Here is a 25603-nt window from a genome sequence, read left to right as displayed (position 1 = left end):
TCTGTAATTTGGTGGTCTGGATAATTATAGCATAAAGATGTAATTATTTAGCTCCTGCCTGATGAGTTACATGGCCATTTCATTTGGATATAAATATAGTGTTGTTGCATAATAACCTGGAAAATTCCATATTTAATTGTGGTGGGTGAGTCGTCTTCTTACTCCCCTGGATCCAGCAAATCCCGTGGGCAACAAGGAGCATTTCTCAGTTTCTGAGACTCAGTTGTGAAGATGTCAGGCCTTGTGACTTACAGTAGTTGAGGGGGAAGGCAGAGGGACCCATGGCACCCATAACATAATGGTTAACACTCTAACTACAAGCTTCCTTATGTCAATTTGTGGGTCAGACAATATCCGTGCCATCATGTATTTAATAAATGTATATCAGGTATGGAGGTGTTGAATACTGTTGCATGTATTAGGGATCCATCATTAGAAAATTAATTATAATCTTTCTACATGGACACGTGTGTGTGTATTAGTACGTATGTGATGGGGGATAGACAAGATACAGAATAGCAAAACACACAGTATGTTATATGCTAATAAATGCTATAGAGAAAACAAAACAGGAAAAGAAAATGGAAATTCATTACTTCACAGGTCACCTTTGATTACAGAGAAGAAACTATGAGGGTTACATCAAGAGGAAAACTTGATGAAAATGCATTCCAGGCAGAGAAATGGAAAATGAGCACTTCCTAGAACTGGATTGTCCTATAAGCCAATATGACCCTAATAAAGTGAGTCAAGATGCAGAGAAGGATGAGGGAGACCTGAGGATTACAGGGGTTACTAAACCTTGTACTATAGGAAAAATGTGAGTTGCTATGTAGTTTTGTAAATAAAGTTTTATTGAGATGTGGTGATGCTCCATTGTTTTTGTATTGTTTATGGCTGTTGTAAAGTTATAGCATTAAGTTCAACCATTACAACAGAGATTGGTGAGCAAAACCCTGCAGGCTAAAATATTTACTAGCTGAGTTTTATAGAAAGTGTTTCCTGAGTCCTGGAACAGGACACCACTGGCATCATTTCGTCCTGCCACCATGTCAGCATCCCGCAGAGTGTGAGGTGGCACACTGCCTCAGGTGCCAAGCGTGTAGTTAGCAGAGTGAGATAGGCTTCTAGAGAGAGAACCACAACAGTTCTTTGCTCTCAGGCCTTTTTCTGAGGTTTCAGAGCAGGACAAGTTGCTTGGAAAAAATTTTTATTATCATCTATGAAAACAAAACGTGTGTATGTACTTTAACCTAACAATTACAGCCCAGACTTTAAATCCACCAAAAACTGAGGGCTTAAATCTTCTAAAATGAGTCTATAGAAATAATCCTAGAAATGTTATTCATAATAACTTCCAAATGAGAAGAACTCTCTATAAACGTTACCATCTGAATGAATGCATCCACTATGTGTTTATCCATACAGTAGAGAACTAACTATATTGCAATTAGAAGTAGTAAATTGTCAATACACAAGGATGTAAATGAATCTCACAAGTATAATGTTGAATGGAGAATATAGGCAGCATGAGAGAATATATATCATATAACATGATATATATTAATCTAGAACATGATACCATTTGTTCAAGAGCAGGTAAACCTGATCAAGTCTTAAGGGGGGGGGGTTATCATTGATTATCTAACTGGAACAGGCTTGAGACAGACTTCTGGACATCTAGTCAAATATTTATCTGAGTATAGTTATGTGAGCATATACAGATTTAAAATAATAATGCATGGAACTCTACACTTCATGTTAGTTTGCTTTATGCAAATCGTATCTTAATATGTAAAATATGAATATACATACACATACACATATAAGTATATACCCACACATCCATACATAGACTCATACACACACACAAATATTACCATGGAGGTTTATACTTATACTATAATACACAGGAAATGAAGGAGAAGTTGGGATGTTTCATATTGAAGTCAGATTTGAGCTTAAGAAGCTATATTTTCCTTGTGTAAAGCTGGATTTGTGGATAGGTACTGTTTGAATTTAGTTTTGTCATGGAATATTTTGTTTTCTCCATCAATGTTTATTGATAGTTTTGCTGGGTAAAGTAGTCTGGCCTGGCATCTGTGGTCTCTTAGGTTTTGCAGGATCTCTGTCCAGGCCCTTCTGGCTTTGATGGTCTCTGCTGAGAAGTCCCCTGGACGGGGAGACCTGGTGGCAATCAGAGGAAGGACAGCAGGTTCCCAAGAAGAGACTTGATACCCTATGAGCATATAGAGGGGGAGGTAATCCCCCTCAGGAACAGTCATGGGGGGGGGGAATAAGGGGAAATTGGGAGGGAGGGAAGAATGGAAGGATACAAGGGATGGGATAACCATTGAGATGTAACAAGAATAAATTAATAAAGGAGGAAAAAAAAAAGAAAAAAAAAAAAGAAGCTATATTTTCCCAGAACAAATGAGAGTAAAAAATAAAACATGCTTTGAAGAGGAAGGAGTCTAAAGAAGGGGCGCTTGTTTGGCACTCTGGAAGGGTAGCACAGCTGGTGCTCCAAGCCAACTATCTCTGTATGTCTGCCTGACTCCCCTACTTTGTTTTATTTCTTTACTTGTTTTTTTTTTTCCTTTTTTCATTTTGTGTTTGTTGTTATTGTACCTTTCAACCTAAGAATTTCTGGTTGGCTCTTTTTTTTTTATTTGATGGAAATATAATTTGCATAGCATAAACTTCTCCTTTTCTCAGGGTGGTTTTTCATATGTTCCCAAGATTGTCCAACTGCACCACTGTAAATGCAGAATGCTTTGATAACCTCATTAAGAAACTCTGTACACATCACCAGCCACTCAGAATGCCCTCCTCCCGGACCTGTAACCTTTTCCCACGGGTTTGCCTACACCAGACAGCCCACACAAATCAAGTTGTTGAATATGGGACCAGTTGTGTTTGTTTTCTTTCAACTGGTGTATTTTCAAGGCTCACTCCTCCTGTAGCACGGATGAATGATATTTCTATTAGTGTTCTTTATTTGCTTATCTGTACACTGTATGATAGACACTGGGCTGCCTCTACTTTCATAACAGTGATGTTCCTATGAAGACCCGTGTCCAAGATCCTGTGCAGGAGCATGATTTTAATTCTCTTGCATATGTACCTACAAGTAGAGCTGGAAGAATCTGGTAACTTGAGATCAGTCTGGGTGGCAGCTGATGAGCCGATGTGCACAAGGGCTGCAGCATTCATGCTCTCTCTGGCAATATGAATGTGTGTGTGGGTCCCAGAGTCTTAACACTCTCACCACACTTATTGTTGCTTGCCTCTTAAATTATAGCCATCTTAGTGGATATCAAGGCAGTATACTCCTTCTAAGTGTGATATAGCTAGTACACTACTTTATCTAGGTCTTATTGTGATTTTGATTTACGTTTCTCTAATAGCTAATAATCAAGGCTGCAACTGTGTACCATGTTTAAGAAATGTGATATATGCCTTTCAAGTCTGATTTTACTTTCCAATTTTATTTTGCTTATTCTGGAAATCTATTTTTATTTTCTAGAATCAGCAGTTTGGTTTCTCAAAAAAAAAATAGGGGACTTTGATAGACTGAATTGATTTGTTGATCTTTTTTTGATGCAATGGTATGCCAGCAATATTAATCCTTCTAATCTATGAACATGGGAAGTTATTCTCAATTATGTAGATTTTCAAGTTTTCAATGACTTTCCTTAAGTTACCAGTGTGGACATATTTTGTTTCCTTAATTATTCTTATTTATTTCCATCTTACAACAAATTAGAATTATTTTCTCAATTTCTTTTCAAGATTAATTCTTGTTAAGTGGAAATATAACCAAATTTGATAATTTTTCAGCCAAAGTATGTTTTTGCTTTTTAAGGTGACCTTTAGATAGGAGGAAATGGTTACACATAAAGGCTTAGCATAATGCCTTTTGTATTTCCTAATGTACTTAACATTACCAATATCTTTATGTATTCATATGGATTCAAGTTACTCTGTAGTGTTTTTTTTTTATTGCAGTGTGAAAGGACTCTGTAACTATTATCTACAACATCTCTGTTTTCATTCATATAAAAGTGTATTAATTTATCCATTATTTTGGTGCAGTTTATCACTTGACAGTTCTGAGAGTAAGGCTGTCTGAGAGTCACATCTTTTGCACTCTTTATTTCACTTTCCCCATGTGTTGCCAGGATAGTGGTTTCAACTGTGAACTCAGTTATTTTTCAAGGTTGAAACATTGTGGACGAGAGGGCAATGTGATCAAGACAAGCTAAATGGCCACAATGCTCACTACTCTTAATGGGATTTTAATTTTTTTCATAAATGCTAACCATACTGTTGCATTCCTTGGGTTATTCCTAACGTCCTGTAATAGTCACTGACCCCTTCCCATGCCATTTTCTCACTGCTATTATGTAGAAGTGACATTGCAAAGAATGGCACACTGTGGCTGTCACTAACTTCCACAACTGTTTTGAGTATGTTTGTGGCATGAAAACCATACCTTTCCAAAGATAGCTTTGGGTCTTATTTCAGGGGAAGACTCATATGTGCAAATAGAATAGAGCAGTGGAGCATGTGGGCCATTTTTTCTATTCAAATTGTTGCTCATGGACCATGAACATGGCCTGTAAGTATTAAGTGATGCAGAGGTCCTTAGCTTCTAGATAACTCCCTAAACAACAGTCTTTAATGTTTTGACAGGATCCCAGGTTGGCTCATATGTGTTCTGTATATCTTGTTAGGTGAGATGACACCAACAGTGTTTCCTAGACACCCTCTACCCTCATCTTAATGGCTTTGCACAATACTTTTAATCTCTCTTACAGTGTGCTCAATATGGTGAGTAGGGAAGCCAGGCTACTGCTGGGTTTCACCTTATTTTGTAGCACTACGATAATACACGACTTTCACATTTTCTGCTCAGAGGAAGACATGTGAGACACCATGTATTGCTTGAGTAGTAGCCAAGAAGTGATGTCAATAACATCTTCATTTAGACTATAGTCATAGGTACATCTAAAGATCAGTCTCAGGGCCTCAACCACTCCTGTTAGAGAGATTTACCAGATCCAAGGAAGAGGTCCAGAGATGGGAAACAAAGGTCTTTAGGGAAATCATAGAAATTTGATCTTATTTGGAGCTTAAAAACTACATTGTATCTAACAAACCAGCAAATGTAGGTGAGTATTAGAAGAAAGGAAAACGTTAGTTTAATAGAACAGTTGAAGAAGAAACACTTAGTCATTAAAATGTATTTAGAGAAATTCTGCTGACTCCTCTATTCTGATTATACACTTGAGTAAATACTGCAAAACTTTTAAAAATGAAATGTTGGTTGCATTAGATATAATAGGTTGAAAGTGTGAATTCCTATCCTGTCTGTTATGACTAATTTATAAGTTATCATATGAGAGAACACAGGCTCTCTACTTGTTCAGTTAGAGGCATTAGGATGTAGAACATAAGACCAGGCATGTGAAGGCTTCTAAGCAACACAATTAGCCATTCAATGTTGGATAACATCCATATCTTCAACGCAGAACTGGATTAAGTATCTCTGGTTTGAGCTAGGCATGGTGGTGATGTGCATCTGTAATCTAAGCACTCAGGAGGCAGAGGAAGGCAGACCTGTGTGAGGCCAGCTTGGTCTACAAAGTGAGTTCAGTACAGCCAAGGCTATATCCTGGCTTAAAAAAAGAAAAAGATTCTCTGGTTTGTCTCCAAGTTGTAGTGTGCATAAGGTCACAGGAGCATTTTGTTGAAATTAATGTTATCATTCTACTGATCTGTAATTGACTAGAAAATCTGAATATCTTTCTTTCTCTCTCTCTCTCCTGTGTGTGTGTGTACTTATACATATAAGTGCATGATTGTGCATGCATGATTGTGAAGATGTTATTCTTCAACAGTCATCTACTTTTGTGGTGTGTGTGTGTGTGTGTGTGTGTGTGTGTGTGTGTGTGTGTGTGTGTGTGTGTGCCTAAGAAAGGGTCTCTCTTTGGCTTGGAGGCCAGGATGGCTGGCCTAAAAGCTCCAAGCTCTTCTTGTCTCCACCAGTGAGATTATAAAGCCTGTACCACCATGTCCAGGCTTTAAATACTGATTCTGGGGATCAAACTCTGGTCCTCATGTTTCTGAGCAAGCTCTCTACTGAGTGAGCAATCTTCTCAGCTTTAGTTCTGTATTCTAATGAGCTTCTAAATAATGCTGCTGTTACTGGTGCAGGCCCTGCCCAGGCTCAAGTAATCTGACTAGCTCATCAGTTTCAGCCAAGAGACTATTTTTCCCTAATGCCACTAATTTGGCCAATGATGGAAACATGGTTTCAAAATAGGCTGGGCAGGCTCAGAAAAGCCCTTGAGGCAGAAATGAAATGTTTGTTCTCAAAGGCTGATCCATTGCCTACCCCAGGCCTTCAGCCTGAGGTGTGAGCCTCCCCAGCCAATCACTCATGTCAGCACTCCCTTTCCAGCCAGGAAAGGCAACTTGGCTTCCTGGGACATTACACAGGCTGATAAAGGATCAGGAGGAGCAGTCAGGTCACCAATCAACACTAGCTCCACTGTGCCAGTGGTGAATGAGGACTGGAAGAGGCTGAGAGGCAGGCGGGGGAATCACATTCAGTTAGCATCCGGGAAGCAGCCCCCACCAGACAATTCCACATGCATTATGCCATTTATTTTTGTGATGATCCTGAAAGAATGGTATTATTAACTTCATTTTCTACAGTAGGAAATTGCAACCCAGAGAGGCAGGCCACATGTCAGTCAAGAAAGCGTTTGCGTGACAGCCAAACTTACCTTCTTTACATTACAAGAAGGCTGAAAAGTTGCATGTTTAAATCCGTGCTGATGAGGAGTAGGGAGCTGGGGTGATGTGCCCTCCTTTCATGGGTCAGCTTATCATGGGCATGATGCTGGAGGCTTTTACCAAGTGCCTCTATGGCATAGTTCTCTCTTTTGTAGTTTATCCACGGGTAGGAAGAAAAGAATTTTCCATAAATAGAAACTTATGGAAGGGACACAAGAGTTCAAAAATCAGAAAGAGTTTTTGAGGTTCTTTTTATCCTCTGGAGCTTACCATTATCAAAGCTAGAAAAAGGGAAAATACATTAGTCAATTTTGATGTATATTTCCTCTTACTCCTTGGCTGCCTCCATTTCAACTGGACATGGCTAAGCAGAATTTCTAAGGGGAATAAGCTAGTTCTGTTCCAAGAGACAGTTGCATTTTTGGTTTCCCCAGAGATTCCTGGGCCTTTTCTCTCTCGCTTCCCAGGGGTGGCTCTCATGTCACCTCTGAGGCACATGTCACTGACCTGCCTAGCTGTTGTGGCTCTCACCATGACAGCAATACCCTATCTGTCAGTTCTCCAAACTGGTGCTAATCATTACAGGATGCATTTGGGAGAAGGTGGTGAAAAGCACTTTATTTACTTGTAGATACATTTTTGTTTTTTTTTTTTATTAAACATTTTTATTTTTTACATATACATTTATATTATTACACATATATACCATAAACCAGCTACAGCAAGAAGAACCATGATACAATCAGGAATTATATAAATGTTACCTTCTTAATGTTTTGGCTATTTGTATTTTGCAGCCTTGAAGCGAACATCTTTCCTATCTTGGTGTGTCTACAATTCTGAATGTAAATCAGTCTCCGTCACATTTTGAGTTGAAATGTAGTCACAGCACTCTTCTCTTTTCTTCCTTCCCTCCGACACCTCTTATGCCCCCTCTAAATCGATAGCTGATTTTCTTTGATTATTATTGTTTTACACACACACACACACACACACACACACACACACACACACACACACACGGAGGGGGAGTGCACAAATATGTAAATACAATCCACTAATTCAGATTTGTTGTTTGTGTGCATATAGCTGTACTTTGAGTTTGGTAATCAGTTACAGGCCTCATCCACAGGAGAGGCTAATTCTTTCACTCTCAGCAGCCATTAGGTGCCTGTGAATTTTTTTATCTATAGGTGGTACTAAGTGAGATTTTCCCCTGCTTCCACCTTAGCATGTCTGTTGATAGTGGCACTGCTTAGGTCTTCATGCAGCCTCACTGCCGATTCCCCAGTACTCTTGTTCTTACAGTCTTTCTGTCCCCTTTTCCATGATGTTCCCTGAGCCACACATGTGCAGAATCTGTGATGCGGATGTTTCCATTGGGGTTGGGCTTCCTAAAATATGTTGATTTTTGCATTGTGTAATTTACTATTTTTCTGTAATGATTTCCATTTGCCATAAAAAAAACAAGCTTCTTTAACAAAGGACGATAGCTACACTTACATCCGAAAACTTGGAGCTAGGGTCTGCAGATGAGAGAGACCTTGTGATGTCTCTCTTTCAGGGTATTGGTCACCTCACTCTACCTAACCTTTTCTAGCTCCATTCATTTGCCTACAAATTTCATTTTCCCTTACAGCTGGAAAGTACTTAATTGTGTATATGTACACATTGTCATTGTCCATTAATCTGTTGAAGGACATTTAGTTTGTTTCCTTATCCTAGCTATTGTGAATAGAAAATCTGTGAATATGGCTGAAGTAGGATGTCTAATCCTTGGGCATATGGCAGAATAATATTCCTGGGACATATAGTAGCTTTATTTTGGCCTTTTATGGATTTTCAATAATGAGTCTCTCCTGTCCCTCTTATGCATCTCTCTACTAAGTAATGTAGGTCTTGTTGACAATGGGGTCTCAGTTACAGGTCTCAGCTCTGTGGTGGAAACAGCCGTAATGACATGAAAATGGAAAGTGCAGTTATGCTTCACTAAAAATGTGCTTATAAAAATAAACAGGGTACTATACTTGGTCTCCTGGTCACCGATGCTCTTTGAGATTTTAAGAATGTAAGTCTTCCGAGGGAAGAGTCTTAACTCCAGTAGGATTCTGGTGTTAACCATCAGTTCTTAGCATCTAGTAGCCATAAATGGATAAGATTTTTTTTGTCAGTCTGTCTTCTTGGGGGTATTTATTTATTCAGCGTGTATGGGTGTTTTGTTTGCACATATGTCTACGTCTTGTGCTCAAGGAAGCCCAACTAGGGCACTGAGTTCCTTGGGACTGGTGTTAGGGATAGTTGTGAGTCACCAGGTGGGTGCTCAGCATTGATCCCTGGACCTCTGGAAGAGCAGCTAGTGATCCTAACCACTGAGCCATCTTCCCAGCCTCCTCATGGATTTATCTTCAAAACATAAATGCTATGTGAATAAACTTACTAACTCATGAAATAGGGGCTACAAAAAAGATCAGAGAACTCAGTTAGGAAAGTATGAACTATTCAAGCCACAGTCCTATTCACCCACATGGCATAGAATCTCTAGCATTCCTTATCATAACTCTTTAAAAATAATTTGAAGGCTAGAAATGTATCTCAGTTGATAGTGCTTGCCTAGAGTTTACGCAGTCCTGGGTTTGATGTCCATCACTATCTGAGCTGGGTAGAGTGTCATAAGCCTGTAATCACACTTGGGAGGTAGATAGAAGAGGATCAGAAGCTCAAAGTCATTCTTAGTTGCATAGTGAGTTCAAGGACAACATTAAAAGACAAAATAATATTTGAAAAGATATGGAAAGGAAATAGAAAGAGCCAGAAGCTTTCCAACTGACACTGGAAAGACCTATGTGATGGGGTTCTCTTCTTTCCTCCTGTGAACTGAGCCTGGGGCAAAGACTGAAGGTCTATTTTGGCAGAACATAAAGAAAGTTTTGCAGAGGGAAGACTGGAGAGTCTGTGTATCCTAACTCACCTGGTTGTGGGGAGCAATGATTCGTGTGCTTAAAGAAAAACTGTGAAAGCTACATGAATGACACCCTCAGAGTCTACTCATCTGATCAGACCCTCCAGTTTGGCTACATGACCAAAGCCAGGTCTTTTTTTAATTTTTAATTTTTGATTAATTTATTCTTGTTACATCTCAATGGTTATCCCATCCCTTGTATCCTCCCTTTCTTCCCTCCCTCCCATTTTCCCCTTATTCCCCTCCCCTATGACTGTTACTGAGGGGGATTTCCTCCCCCTGTACATGCTAGAGAGGATGTGGGGAGAGAGGAACACTCCTTCATTGCTGGTGAGAATGCAAACTAGTACAGCCACTTTGGAAATCTATCTGGTGCTTTCTCAGAAAACTGGGAATAGGGCTTCCTCAAGACCCAGCTATTCCACTCCTTGGAATATACCCAGAAGATGCTCCAGCACACAACAAGAAAATTTGCTCAACCATGTTTATAGCAGCCTTATTCATAATAGCCAGAACATGGAAACAGCCTAAGTTTCCCTCAGTAGAAGAATGGATAAAGAAACTGTGGTACATTTACACTATGGAATACAAAGCCAGGTCTTACTGGGTCACCATGCATCCAAAACAGCTTATTCCAGCCTGTAGTGGACTAGTGGTTAAAAGCACTTATTGCTCTTGTTAGGCCCTGAGTTTGGTTCCTAGTGCTTCCATGGTGGCTAACAACAGTCTCAAAATCCAGAGAATCCAACACCCTCTTCTGCTCTCTGTGGACACTGAACATATATGATGCTCAGACATACATGTAGGCAAAACCAGCTTGGTCTTGATATACCTGGAGGGCCCTTGGAAATGGCAATAAGGAGAATGTTCTCTTAGATGTTAGCTTAGACCATAGTTTTGGGTCTGGGAAGCTGAAGCCTTCTTAGAAGATACCAGAATAAGGTAGAAACTTTTCCTTCCTGAGAACATGAGAGTCCTGCTCCATGGTCTATGTTCTAGGCATTTACAAAAGGTCTGTGCTACTTTGGAAATCAATCTGGCACTTTCTCAGAAAATTGGGAGCAATGCTACTATAAGACCTAGCTATAACATTCTTGGCCATATACCAAAAGGTGCTCCACCATACAGCAAGGACATTTGCTCAACTATGTTCATAACAGCTTTATTTGTAATAGCTAGAATCTGGAAACAACCTAGATGTCCCTCACTTGAAGAATGGGTAAAGAGACCATGGTACATTACATAATAGAATACTACTCAGCTATTAAAAACAAGGGAATCCTGAAATTTGTATGCACATGGATAGAACTAGAAACAATCATCCTGAGGGAGATAGCTCAGACCCAGAAAAAGATTCATGATATATACTTGCTTATAAGTGGATATTAGCCTAACATAGATGTCCTCTGAGAGACTCTACCCAGTGAGGGATTAGGACAGATGCTGGAAGTTGCTGTTGGACACTGAGCTGAGTGCTGAGAGTTGTATGGAAGAGTGGGGGATGGAAGGACCCAGAGGGTTCAGGAGCCCTACAGGGAGACTATCTAGGCCAGTGGGTGTGGACCTAGGGAGGCCTGCACAAAATGATGTACCAACCAAGGATAATGCATACAGAGAACCTAGACCTCCTGTTCAGATATAGCCAATGGGCAGCTCATTCTCCCAGCTTGTTGGGGGAGTAGGGACTGCTTCTGACATGAACTCTGGTGCCTGCAATTTGATCAGATCCCCTTGACAGGGAGGCCTGGTGGCCACATAGAGAAAGAGGAAGCAGCCTATCCAGATGAGACCTGATAGGCTGTGGTCAGACAGTGGAGGAGGAGGGCCCCTCTGTCAGAGGTCTAGGGGAAGGGATTAGGGTTGAAGAAGGAGAGAGTGTGGGAACAAGAAGATACAAGCCAAGGGATAACAATCGGGATGTAAGATGAATAAATTACAATAAACAAATATATAAATACATAAATAAAGTCCTTGTTATTGGCTATGTTGTTGACATTTAAAAAGTCTTAATGCATATTGAACATAAGGCTCTCCATTTTCACTCTGTTACAACACACTGAACTTATACTAGATGGGTGGTTTCCATGACCAAACTAAGAAAACTTGGAATAAACGTATTTACCCTAAGCCACCTAAATTTTAAGTTTTCCTAAGTAGTAGAATGGTATTTTAAAAATATTCATTAAGCTACAGTAAAGTAAAGGAATTTGAAATTCTACTAGTGTGCACTAGTAGACCCAGATTCCCTTTCTCCCCTATGGCAGAGAGAGAGAGAGAGAGAGAGAGAGAGAGAGAGAGAGAGAGAGAGAGAGAGAGAGAGAGAGAGAGAGAACAGAGACAGAGAGACAGAGATAGAGACAGAGAGACAGAGACAGAGACAGATAGAGGCAGAGAGACAGAGACAGAGACAAACAGAGACAGACACAGAGAGAATTTATAGTAGATGAAAGCCTCAATTGGGTTTTAACTCTTTTTGAAAGTATTAAAAAACTGAATTCTCGGCCTCTGAGAGATTTGTCCAGAATTATCTTGTGTTGGAGTGAAGCACAGGGTCATTATGGAGCACCAGGAAAACTCTCTAATTCATATTCCTTGCATGGCCCTTGTGAATTAAGCAAAATTCATTTATATTCAAGAACTCAGAGCTTTAGGTCTAAGATCAAAACTTGGTTTGTTGAATAAGCAGCTATGAGATGTGGGCTGCCTCCTTGGAGAGGGAAAATGAAGCCAGTCTGAGGCTACCAGGAGGGTGTTGGGACAGGAGCCATGACCAGTGGTAGCTAACAGAGCATCCATGCCCAGTCTGGATAAAACAGAAATCATCGCCGTCCCTCCAGATGACTGGGAAACGAGCACAGACTTGCTCAGTCTCATAAAGTTGCTATTCTCAGGAGACTCTGCGTATAAGCCTCAGGTTAGAAGAGTATTAATCTACATGTGTGCTACAATCCTTCTACACAGCAACAGGACAGTGAGGCTTTGTCTATGTGAAGACGCCTCTCCCTAACCCCTGTGAGACTCTGTAAAGCTTCAACTCCTTAGACCCTATCACTGGGGCCCTGATGACAATAGGACACTGGCTTATGGAAACTGTGCCAATACTTATGGGCAGGCATGTTGGAAAGTGATGATGCAGTTCCAGGAAGAGAGCGTCTCCATGGATGGAACAGGCATGGAATGGCAGATGATGATGTGTGACATGGGCTACAATCCACATGGATTTTCTGCAAATAGTGATTTTGAAGTAATTCAGTAAGCCTCTCAAAACAGTCATCTATGTAAAATACCCATGATCTTATCTTGACCTTGGTGCTGATCTTTAATGTCTTCCACTGGTCTAATGGGCTTGTGAAAGGCTTTAGCGTAGCCACTAAACTCCAGTATGATGCTTTCATCTTTTGCTTCACATTGACCTTTGACCTTGGTGGTTTTTGCTTTCCAGCCTTATTTTGAACTTTTCCTCAGCCAGCTCTATCTTTTCTTTCCTCTTTTGTTTAGTGACCACTTCTTTCCCCTTGTAAAATCCCATTAGACCATCCAAACACAATTTCAACTCTATCTTTTGGCTCAAAAGAAAATCATGTTGTAGCTCATTATACCTCTATTAATGACCCTTTATTGCTTTGCTATTTAACTTGCAATCTGTGGGCTCTGTTAGGAAAGAGACTGGGAAAATTCCTTCCTCCTTTCTGCCATGAAGTATAATTGGCTCAGGTAATTTTTGTGGAATAAGTGTACGAGTGAATGAATGATGGAACAAGTTGATAAATGGGTATTTTCTAGACTATGAGCTATCCACCGGCAAATGGCCATGCTTTCTTGTGTGTTATTACATTTTATGTGGTACCTAGTATGTAAGGAAAATTCAATTACTGCGTTGTTTACAGAATAAACATCTCAAAGAAGCACATCTTTATTCTTTAGAATCAATGTCTATATATTCAGCAGAGAGTGTTTACCTCAAGTAGAAATGTAGAGGCAGCATAGAGGCCAACATTAGACAGCATTCAGCCAGCTTCAGCATAAGATCCTTTAGGCATCTCATAATTGATCATCAGCTCTCAGTCGCACAAGCAGAGATTGATTTTATTAGTGTGATAGCTGTGTGTGAAATAGTTTTTACTCTTCACTTGACACAACCTGAAATGACATGGGCAAAGAGTCCCAGTAAGGGACTGACAAGATTAAGTTGACCTGGGGGCATGTCTGTGAGAGATTATATTGGTTATGTTAATTGAGGTGGGAAGAATCGCCTACTGTTGGTGGCACCGTTCCTTAGGAAAGACATCCTGAATCGTGTAATGATGGAGAAAACGAGAGGAGTACAAGCATGCATACATTCATTTACTCTGTGCCGTCAGTTGTGGATGTGACTAGATGCTTCAAGATCTTGCTTTCTTGAGTTCTTCATGATCTTGACTGTAACCTGGAACTATGAGCTAAAATAAACTCTCCATAAGTTGCTGTTATCAATGTATTTTATTACAGTAATGAGAAGAGAAATTAAGACACTGCATAACCCCCTAATCTGGGTAAGACTGGCTAATGTTCATTGCCTTAAAGTTGTTATTCTTCATTTCCTCTCCAGTGCCCTACTCTAGAAAAATAAATCAGGCAACCATCCAAATTGTATGCTAAGTGATATACAAGAATTATCAGCACCACATTATTAATGTTTTCATGAAGACCCAAATGTGATATCATCCAATCAAGTTTCTCACAGTGTGATGAGAAATGAGAGATAATAAAAATGCTTACAAACTGAGATGTGTTGAAGCATCACTAGATAAGAAAGAAGTTGATTATGAGAATATCCATGTTTCTGCGGGCTCCAGGAAAGGCTCAACAGAGAATGTGGCCTCGAAGAAGGGCCACAGAGAATAAATAATGGATGCTATTTGCGGAAGTCAAATGCCACATCCATATGTGGCCCCCAGGGATGGAGCTGACTTGGGTGGTGAGAGAATAAAGAAAAGGCAGGCAAATGGACACACAGAAATCTGGAATTAGATGGCTTGGGATTTCTGCTGGAGAAATCACGGTACCAGGAAGCTCAGCATGTTTATTATATGGAGTTGAACAGAGAGGCAGTTTTATTGCTTACAGCTCAACAAGTAGGCTTGGTTATTATATACAGACAAAGGACGAGGCAGGGCTTATGATACTCAGCTGGATCAAGAAAATAAGTTTAGCGAAACTTGGTAGAAACAGTCTCTGCAGGGGCATGGCTTTCAGGCCAAAAACATCTAGGGGAAAAGCTATGGTGAACATTTTCTCACACACTGTCAGTATTCATACTCAGGTCCTTAAGAGAGGATTTGCATTTTTTCCCCCTGAGCTCCAATCCAGGGGAAAGACTCTGCAGTTCCTCCATGGGTCTAAGGCTCTGGGATCCGGGACATGACCATGCCTGGGTCAACAGCACACATTCACTTGGGACTTCACTCACTAACAGATTCCTCTGCGCCTTGCAGTCAGGGTTCCTTATTTTCCCCCAAAGCATCTGGAACAATTCTTCTCTGGCTTGCACATGTTTTTTTTTTCCTTTACTTATTTGCTTACTCACAACTACTTGGTTGGTCTTCCATACTTTTACACAATTACCTGAAAGTTATTAATCCTTTGAGTCACACCAACTCCTCAGTTTATCCTCCTACCTCTTCACAGGGACCTTACTTATTTAAATCCTCATATACTTCAGGACCAATATCAACTGTCAAACTACTTAGTAAATGGTGCAATCCTTCTCAGTTTTCTTTCCATTGGTAGCATTTATTCTTAACTACAAATAAACGGAATCCATCAGAATGATACATTAATATTCATCAGAAGAATAGAGACAGCTGACCAGGAACCTTAGTGTGAGTGGGGCCTGAAAGAAAGAGAAAAGACTGGCTGTAGAACGAGATACAGGCAACGCATGGCACCTACCTCAAGAGAATGTCTGACCCTGAACCAGAGCAAAGGAAACAACACTGTACTCATGATATCATGACTAGGGCACATGGCTTTTATGGGTGTATGGAGAAGTATAGATTTCTGAGGTCACTGGGTGTGTGACAGTCCATCAACTAGCTCTACATGTTGTAATATGATCTTTTTGGTAGTGACATGAAAAGATTTTGGCTCTCCAAGAGAGCCATGTATAGTCTTCCTGAAGTCTGGTAATGATGGATTCTGTGAAAGGTCCAGGTACAGTCATGGAAATCATAGCAGAGAGATTTCTAAGGCTACAGAAAAACTAAGAGAAGTCAGGATCATTTCTACAGTGCCTAAAGACCTGCATGAAAAAGAAGAAACAATGTAAAAAGGAAAATATGACATTGATCTGGGAATAAGACTACATAGGATTGGAAGAACTGTTTCAAGAGTACTATTCCTTATTTGGCCTTTGACAATAAACTTTAGGAGGCACTGATGTACCAGATGATTTAAGTATCCTGATTCCAGCTGCAAGTTGGCCACCAGGAAGCATCTGTCATATCCTGTATTGTTTGCCTCTTGCCTCTCCTTTTTCTCTGTTCCTTCTTTCCTCCCACCTATCACTTGAAAGTTGAGTGGGAATCCTTGGAAAGTTTTATAATGTTTCATAATGGTTCATATAACTTAGTCTGAATATCCTAAATCTAGTAAATTGAAGTATTCTATTACTGCGTTGTAATCGAAAGGCTGGGAATTTTCTTGGATAATGGACATTTGCTTTATTTGAGTCATTCTTGAACTAAGACACCAGACATTAGCTATGTCCGTGGCTCCTTGGTTATTTATTTTGGAAAAAATCTTTCAGATTTCATATTTGAGAAGGTTTTTTAAAACTCAAATATAGACTTGCTATTTATGGTGTGCCTTACCCTACATAGCTTAGAATAATATTTTCCTCTATGTCATTTTATAAGAATTACAGGGACAAAAATGTACACATACTTTTTATATCCTTTTATGCTCACAGGGCTTCATGCCTCTTTTAGCGTGTTCTTTACTGTTTTGGTTTTGTTTTTCTTTGAGTTTGCATGATGGTGGATACCACTGGAGAACTGAATGAAGCAACTCAGCACCAGAAGTTAGGCTGTGGAAAGCCAATGGTGGAGTCATGAAGAAAGCTGAACATAGATAGCATGACTAGCCTGAGCAGAACACAGAAACCACCAGGAAAACACTGATTCTACAATCACCAACACAGTGTGCCATAGTGCCAGGAGAAGAGAAAACACTCTGTGAAAAGACCGAGGCATTGGCTGTGTTGGGATGGGTGTCTTCTATTCTCTTGGCTGTACTCTGGGCACCGGCATGATGACAGACCATAGGGACTCAGCTCCGTTCTGTCTATTCTCTCAAACCTCTCTTGCCTGCTGCTTTTTATCGAGGTCTTTCCAACAGGCACTTGCTTGTCTTCTTCTCTCAGCTCCTTTCAGCACATCCTGAGATCAGATATCATCTTAGAGTGTGGATATACACAAAGTCCTTCCGCCAACACTTCTTTCCAGACTTTCCGAAGTATGAAATTCAACACCAGGTGTTGCCAAAGCTTGGATGACTTGTTCCACTGGAAGAAAGCACTTATTTATGGATAATTCCTGGCTCAACATTACCTTGGGGACACAGATGTTCATACTGTCAGTTCTAGAAGAGCACATGTTTGGAAACACCAAAACGGTTAGCTTAAGAGCATCCTACCTAGGCAATTATGCCAGCATCCCAACACCCAACCTTGTGGTACAAGAATGAAGAAAAAGAAAAGTAATCCTTTTTTTTTTCTTCTAGGTCCTCAGGAAAACATCTGAGTAGTATTGGTTGATCAGAAAAGCTGACCTATGATCTTTTAATCATTCCTAGGTCTAATCATTGGAAATGACAACCCCTGCAAGTGACCATCCTTTACTTGTTTCTACCCATTTGGATGTGCTACTTTCATTTTGCAGAACTCCTCTCTTTCTTCCAGTTGACCTACGAAACAAATGCCTAATGCATCATTTCGTGGCCTGTTTAGTATCTTCTCCTCCTCTGTGGAACTTCCATCATTTTCTTGGGAAGATGTAGGTAGGAAGTGGCTGTCCTGCTATCTAGATTGCCTTCTGTATTACTCACCCTTAGTACTTCATCAAATAGTTTTAAAAATAGTTACATGCTGGAAACCCCGTTGGGACATGGGAAAAAAATAATGAGATGAGAGTCAGGCTTCCTAAATGAAAGCTACTTCTCACATCAGTGAGGTTGTGTGCTCACATAGTTGTTTTACGCATAACAGGAGAGAAGTTCCTGAAGCCATGTTGGCTGGGATGATATTTGGCTATACAACTAACTGGCTGCATGAATAGTAGCCATCCTGGCTATACAGTTTCTTTTCCTCCTCTTCCATAAAATGGGCACACCAGCAACATTCCTTAAGTCGCCATGAGGATGAAACAAACCAATGAACACAAATTACTTTGCAAAATGCCTGAAATGAAACAAGCATTTAAAAATATGACTGACTTATCATTTCACTAGCCTCTTTTTCCTCCAGGGTAGACCCTTGATTTTATTTTATTTTTATTTTCTAAAGACTTGAGGTCATGTGTAGCACGCTATAAATACTTAACAAATATTTGTTGAACAAATGGAACATTTAAAATGGATTTGTTTTTTTTTCCTTTTTTTATTAATTTATTCTTGTTACATCTCAATGGTTATCCCATCCCTTGTATCCTCCCATTCTTTCCTCCCTCCCATTTTCCTCTTATTCCCCTCTCCTATGACTGTTTTAAAAAGAAAGGGTTGCAATCATGAGTTTAGTCTAACACCAGGACTTTACTGTTTGCCCCCATAAGATATTCAGTAATGCAGGAAACGGTACTAAGTCTGTAGAATTTTCATCTGCAGTTGGACCACTATTGATTTTACCTACTGAAATATTTGGCTCCTTCACAAAATGAAAAATTATTCACAAACACAGCAGCAAAAAAAGTCTTTAAATGCTTATATCTGCAATTCACATGTGATTTAATATTTTTCGTTTTAGATAGGAATGAAAAATGTCTCTGTGTTTGGGATAGGAGTAAAAAAATGGCTCTGGATCAATTGGTTGTTTGGTGTAGAGTCGTTTCAGAAGATGTATGGGAAACAAAAAATAATTGTGTAAACTGATTTTTCCTTGGAAACAGCAGATCAAATCTTCTCCCAGGCTCAACCAGAGTCAGAATGTTGTGTATGGGATGTTGTGATGGAATTTTCCAGCTAAGTGGGTCAGGCTTATTTTGTGTGTGCATGTGTGAGTCATCTTTCTATTGTGTCTAGGATGACTTGTAAACTAACTAAATTCTACTTTTGGGGAAAAGAATAAGACTTTTGTGTTGAGATGAGCAGACTCATGCTAGGCAGGATGAAAGAGGCAAGTTTATTTATTTATTTATTTATATTTTTGTTTATTTTTACCCTTATCAAGATCAAAATCGAAGTGTACCAGCCTGCCCTCTTCCAAGTCATGGACACAAAAATGGATTCTTGCCCAAGGCATAGCTCATCTTTTGTCATATCACAGATGTATTGCTTCTGTTTCCTTTTAGCAAGCATCCAATCACAGTACCAGATATTTATTTCCAAGGTCTTGGAGACACCAGGTCTTGGTCTCCATAACAGAATCCCAAAATAGCTGTAGTTGATGCCTTAATGATTCTTATTTGAAGGAATATCATACCTCAGTCATGTGTTTCAAAGATGGCCATCCATGTAGTTATTCAAAGATATAACCCCTTCCTCAAAATCCTTGGAATGCATCACAGAATCTTTCCCATCCATTGGGAATCCAGGGGAAAAAAAGAAAAGAAAAGAAAAATGGGAACATTATTTCCCAAATATTCCAGTTCCCAAACTCTGTGCCTGTAAATGTGACTTTCTTTGGAAGTACGGTCTTGCAGATATATTAAAATGTGAAATGCTGGATTATGGTAGGCCTTAAATCTAGTGTCTGCGACTTTGTAAGGACAATGAAGGGAAAACACAAGAAAAACAGGGGGCAGATTACCTAATTTTGGAGTTTGGGGTAACTGAGGAGATGTCAAGGAATAATACAGGTCACTTGAAGACATCAAAAATTTGAAAGCACAAGGTACAGAGCTGTTCTTGAAACTTTAGAACAAATGTATGTTTTCCCACTGCTTAGTTTATGATAATCTTTAGTGGAACACTAGGAAAGTAACACACACACACACAAACACACACACATACACAAACACACACTCACATAAACCTACAGACTCACACATACATAGCATATACACAGACTCACACACATACACACTCACACATACATAACATATACACAGACTCACACACATACACACTCACACATACATAACATATACACAGACTCACACACATACACACTCACACATACATAACATATACACAGACTCACACACATACACACTCACACATACATAACATATACACAGAGACTCACTCCTCACACTCATTCCTACATCCATACCTGCCCCACTCACTCACACACACACACTTATTCACATATTCACTCTTCCCTCCCACACCACACTGGGTCCTTATCAGACCTTAAAGTTTTTTTCAGACCTTAAAGAATCTGTGTAATGGTCACCTGGTGTATTTTTGTAAGTTGTATACAGCATGTTCTCATTTGCGCTTCTGTACATAATGTGTATTTTCTCTAGATGCTTTTGAGATGTTCTTTTATCGTTGGTCTTAAGCATCGTGATTATGATGTGCCTCAAAGTGATTTTCTTTATGTTTATTGTGTTTTGGGTTCATTGAGCTTCTTGGATGTGTGCATTTATTGTTTTCACCAGATTTGGCTCTTTGAAGTTGTCCCACAGTTCAGCAATGCTGTTTATTTTTATTTTTCAGCCTTGATTTTCTTTTCTGTGCTTCCTTTTGAATAGTTTTGATTGTGATGTCTTCAATTTCATTAAATGTTTTCTTGTGAGAGGCCATTTAGTTTGCCATTAATTTCTATTCAGTAGAAGCTTCATCTCAGACACTGTACTTTTCCCTGGAGAAGTTCAATTTTAGTATTGTAATACTTTGTCTCTTCTGCTCAACATGTTCACTCTTTCCTACGGCTTCTTGAGCACAAGAAATAGTCATTGTGTTTGTTCTAAAGTCCTTGACTGATAGCTCTATGTCTTGCCACATCTCTGTAATTTCTGTTGATTATATTTTGAATTATACTTTATTATGCACTGAATTTTCCTTCATTTTGCCATATTAGATTATTTCCGGTGAATTCTATACCCTATTGGTTGCTGGATGTGGTAAAACACCTCTGTCCTTTCACATTCTTCTTTTAAGACTTACTGGGTAAGACCAAAGCTGAGCTTAGTTCAGGGTAATTTTACCTCATCATTAAGAAAAGATATTTCTGAATATACTGATGCCCTTGAAGCAAGGAGTTTTCTCTCTTACTCTTGGGAACAAGCACTGTTTCTGGTCTTCTGTATTTTAGAGGCTCAAGTTCTCCTAATTCTTTCAAGTGTTCCATTCTTTTCTAAGCCATTGTTTTCACAGGAGTGCCTTGATGAATATTCAACTGGATATTTAGTAGGATCTTCCAGTCTCTGTCTGGAGATTTCTCTCTGGGTAGCTTTCTTTTCCAGCATTTTCCCTACAATTTTTAGGCTCTTAAGCTTTTGCAGATTTTTAACTGTGTACCAACAAAAAGAAGAGACTGAGAAGTTCTTCCACAAAGTTACCCTGTTCTTTGCAGGGTTCAATATTTGCTGCTTTTAGGGATTATATTTTAGGGATTTGCTGTCTTTTAGGGATTATGTGTTCCCACTGCCCCATGTCCAGTAACTTCAATGATGTCAGCACATGGCTTTTATTTGGCCCTAAGTGCTTATAGAGGAGAAGCTAATCTTTTCCTTTTTCCATTTTGAGTATGTGTTTGGGGTAAACCAAGTGGTCAAGGCTCTCTTTACACTGAAAAGCATGTTTTTTGTTTGTTTTTGTTTTTTTCCCTTTTTTACCTTTCCTCTTTATACTCAGACAAGCTACACAGTTGCTTTGACCCATAGAACACTAGTAGTAGCATTATCCTGGTTTCTGGGCCCAGATTTTAAGAGACTGGGAGCTTCTGTTTTCTGCCTCTTAGAACATTTTTCCCTTGGACCCTTATTTATGTACCATGGTGCTAGGAAGCCCATCACCCCATAGATTGTTGAACAGGAGAAAAATAGAGACTCCCACTGACAGCTCCTGCTAACTTGTAGTTGACAAGCAGCACCAGCTTATCAGCTATGCGAATGAGTGATCTTGGAAGTGGATCATCTAGGCTCAGTCAAGCTGTCTCAGCAGATGCTACATGGAAAAGAGACAAGCTGTCCCTTTAAAATCCTGCGCAAATTACAGCTACATGAGCAAAGTGAATGACTGTTACTGCTTTAACTTGCTAAATTTGGGCATAGTTTGTTACACAGCAATAGATACCTGGAACATTTACTCTTAACAGGCAAGAAACCATTGTTTGGTGCTCTAATTGAGAGGAGGCTTCGAAATGCAGTCTACTGATGCTTCAAAAGAGGAAAATGGAGTTCTGAGCATACGTGTCTGCATTTCTACTGAATGGTTCAAGAAACTAAGATTTACAAAGACTCAATAATGGGCCAAAGGTCAAAGAAAATTGTAGCAGGGTCTACATCATGAGTCTAGTTTTTTTTTTTTTAACTCCTTTACCATGAACTCTTTCTTTCTTTCCTTTCTTCCTTCCTTTCTTTTTTGATTTTTTATATATTTTATTAATTTATTCATATTACATCTAAATTGTTATCCCATCCCTTGTATCCTCCCATTCCTCCCTCCTTCCCTCCCATTTTCCCCTTACTCCCCTCCCCTATGTCTGTGACTGAGTGGGACTTCCTCCCCTTGTATATGTTCATAGGATATTAAGTCACTTCTTGATAGCCTGCTATCCTTCCTCTGAGTGCCACCAGGCCTCCCCATCCAGGGGACGTGGTCAAAATATGGGGCACCAGAGTTTGTGTGAAAGTCAGACCCCACTCTCCACTCAACTGTGGAGAATGTCCTGTCCATTGGCTAGATCTGTGTAGGGGTTCGAAGTTTACTGCATGGATAGTCCTTGGCTGGTGCCATAGTTTGAGAAGGACCTCTGGGCCCAGATCTGCCCATCATAATGTTCTTCTTGTGGGTTTCTAGGATCCTCTGAATCCTTCTATTTCCACATTCTCCCATGCTTCTCTCACCTAGAGTCCCAATGGAATGTACTCCTCTCTGTTTGCTCAATGTCCTGAGTCATCAGAGAAATGCAAATTAAAATAACTCTGAGTTCCATCTTACATCCATCAGAATGGCTAAAATAAAAAATTCAAGCAACATCACATGCTGGCGAGGATGTGGAGAAAGAACACTCCTTCATTTCTGGTGGAAATGCAAACTAGTACTGCCACTTTGGAAATCTAACTGGCGCTATCTCAGAAAACTGAGAATAAGGCTTCCTCAAGACCCAGCTACTCCACTCCTTGGAGTATACTCAGAAGATGCTTCAGCACACAACAAGGACATATGCTCAACCATGTTCATAGTGGCCTTTCTTTCTTTCTTTCTTTCTTTCTTTCTTTCTTTCTTTCTTTCTTTTTAAGAGAGGTACACCTTTATTCATCTAACTAATAAGTAGCAATTGATACATTATTTTTCTTCTCCATTCTTCTGTGGATGGTTGGAGCTGGTGGAAAAGAATAGGAAATAAAGTGTAGGAGACTCCACAATATAGGGTGCATGTGGTCCTGAGAACCACAGGAAACAAGTTCCAAAAAGAGGACTGACTATTTAAGATGGAACTATCTCAGGTTATGACCACATTTACGAATTCCCAGGTTGAACACGTAGGAGGTAATATAAATGTCTGGTGGGCCAAGTTGGGTTTTGAGTGGTCACAGAAGCATCACTGGAATCAATATTTGTCAACCAGAAAATAAATGGCTCTTGGTCTGGCAAACTGAGTGGTGTAATGTAACTATCACTTGCTGAGTTGCCAGGGATCTCACCTGAGTTGCCAGGGATTGTACCTGGATTGAGGGGGTTTAAAAGGAAACCTTTGGGCTAAATCACAGTGCTGTTGGCTTTGAGGTGTGAGTTTTAAGCTTCACCTTAGCTCGTTACTCATGCCCAAACTGAATCTGAATATTTCTGGAAAGCTGTTACATAGAAGTTGACTTTATGGAATGGAAATTATCCTCAGTAATATGCATAGTCACATCCAATCAGTGGCAAGGGTTTCCAAACAAAACAGTTCTCTGATGAATGAATGAGAAACTTTGCAGCATCAGCCCATGCCTTTCAAATTCCTGGTGTGCAGGGCACGTCCTATGACTTTTGGATTTACAAGTCTCTGCAATTGTATGCCCTGATTCCTTGAAACGTCTATGCATCTATCTACCTCCGGTTGGCCCCGCTTCTCTATAGAGTCCTGCCCTGACACACCTCAGGACAGGCACATGGGCGTGTACAAATTTCCATTGCAATAACACACTTGAGTTCTTTGCTAAAACACCAGGCATGGAAACACCAGCATTTAGGGTTCAGTTACAAATATTCAGAGAAGACTAAATGCTGCCATCAACTTGACCTGATCTTGGTGGCATCAATTACAACCTTGAAAGAAAAGAACATATTTTCCCAAACCCTAATCCCAGTTGCTGCGCAAATCAATGTATGCTCACCGTGGAAAGCCGATTGATTGCCCTAGGACCACAGGGCCTTCCCAGATGCCAGAGAGGCTTCTCTTCCCAAACACTCTTAAACTGGGGCTCAAGCGCTGCGGGACCAGAGCTACTTTAAGGAATGGCTCCGGCAGGCAATTATCTGCACTGCACAGGAAGGCTCAGCAATGATCACCAGAAGGCAGCGATTTAAACTCTATGCACACACCAATGGCCTCTGAATTAACTGCCATGTCTGTGTGAAAGGGAGAAAAGAGGTAAGAAAAGGGGAGATCTACAGCCAGTGTCATTGTGGGTGGCTCGATGAAGACATCTGCTCCATGCCCAGTAGCTGCAGATAAGACTTGTGACTCTGAGGGGGATGGAGAATGAGCTGTGGAAATATGACCATGCCCGTCCATAAATCAGTAGTACATCCTCGCTTTGAATACAGCAGCTAGGGCAGGCTGTCTTATCTCCATGAGAATACAAATGAAAGGGTGAAAGGCCAGTAAGGGGCAGTGGAGCTGATTAGAGCCATTGGGAATGAGGTGGGCGCAGGAGGTGAGAGGGTAGGTTTTGGCTGACAAGGAGAAAGTGGATGATTAGAGATTTGTATTATGGAGTCTCCTGGAGTGAGTGGCGAGAGACCAGGTAGTGGTAAATGAAGTAATGAAGAACACCCAAAGGCCAAGTGGGTGTTCTTATTTGGCCTGCCTCATGAAATTAAATGGCAACAGATTTGAAATGGATGAAAAGACATCTCCCTGACTACCTTAGGTGTCTGGTTTTCCATGGCTCACGTGGGAGGCTGTCTGGCATACTGAGAGGCCCACTGGGGATTTTCAGCTGTGGCTGAAAAAGCACTGCCCTTCATTAGGTATGACTGTCTGGTCTGCTGACTTCTCCTTTATCAGCCCCAGCGTCTGCATCTTTAGCTCACAGAGGTGAAATCTCACGGAGGATTTTAAGCCCTTCTAACACTGAGGGTCTTCCTGTCACTACATTCTTTTGTGATGCCTTCACAGAAGTAAAGGAAGGATGTCCTGTTTGATTTCCTTCCCCCATCCACCCCTCATTTTGGGGAAGGAGACTAGGCAGCTAGGACACTGGATAGCAGAAGGACCAGGGCTCCCTAGTGTCTTCACAGTAAACCTCTGTAGGTGCGTTGGAT

General features: G+C 40.2%; 1 long non-coding RNA gene across 1 annotated transcript in view; it reads right to left on the bottom strand.

Moving 5' to 3' along the window:
- Positions 1 to 1272: 1272 nt before the first annotated feature.
- The window catches only part of LOC311585215, a 38669-nt gene continuing 14338 nt past the window's right edge, over positions 1273 to 25603 (bottom strand). The window contains exons 3-5 of the long non-coding RNA XR_014775142.1: positions 13726 to 13906; positions 6798 to 7088; positions 1273 to 2187 (exon numbers count right to left, since the gene is read on the bottom strand). This is a non-coding gene — a long non-coding RNA (uncharacterized lncRNA). The remainder of the gene's footprint in view (positions 2188 to 6797; positions 7089 to 13725; positions 13907 to 25603) is intronic.

Source organism: Acomys minous (genome assembly GCF_964271855.1).
Source record: "Acomys minous genome assembly, chromosome: 2".
Classification (NCBI taxonomy): Eukaryota; Metazoa; Chordata; class Mammalia; order Rodentia; family Muridae; genus Acomys; species Acomys minous.
This window is presented reverse-complemented; position numbering and strand designations above follow the sequence as displayed.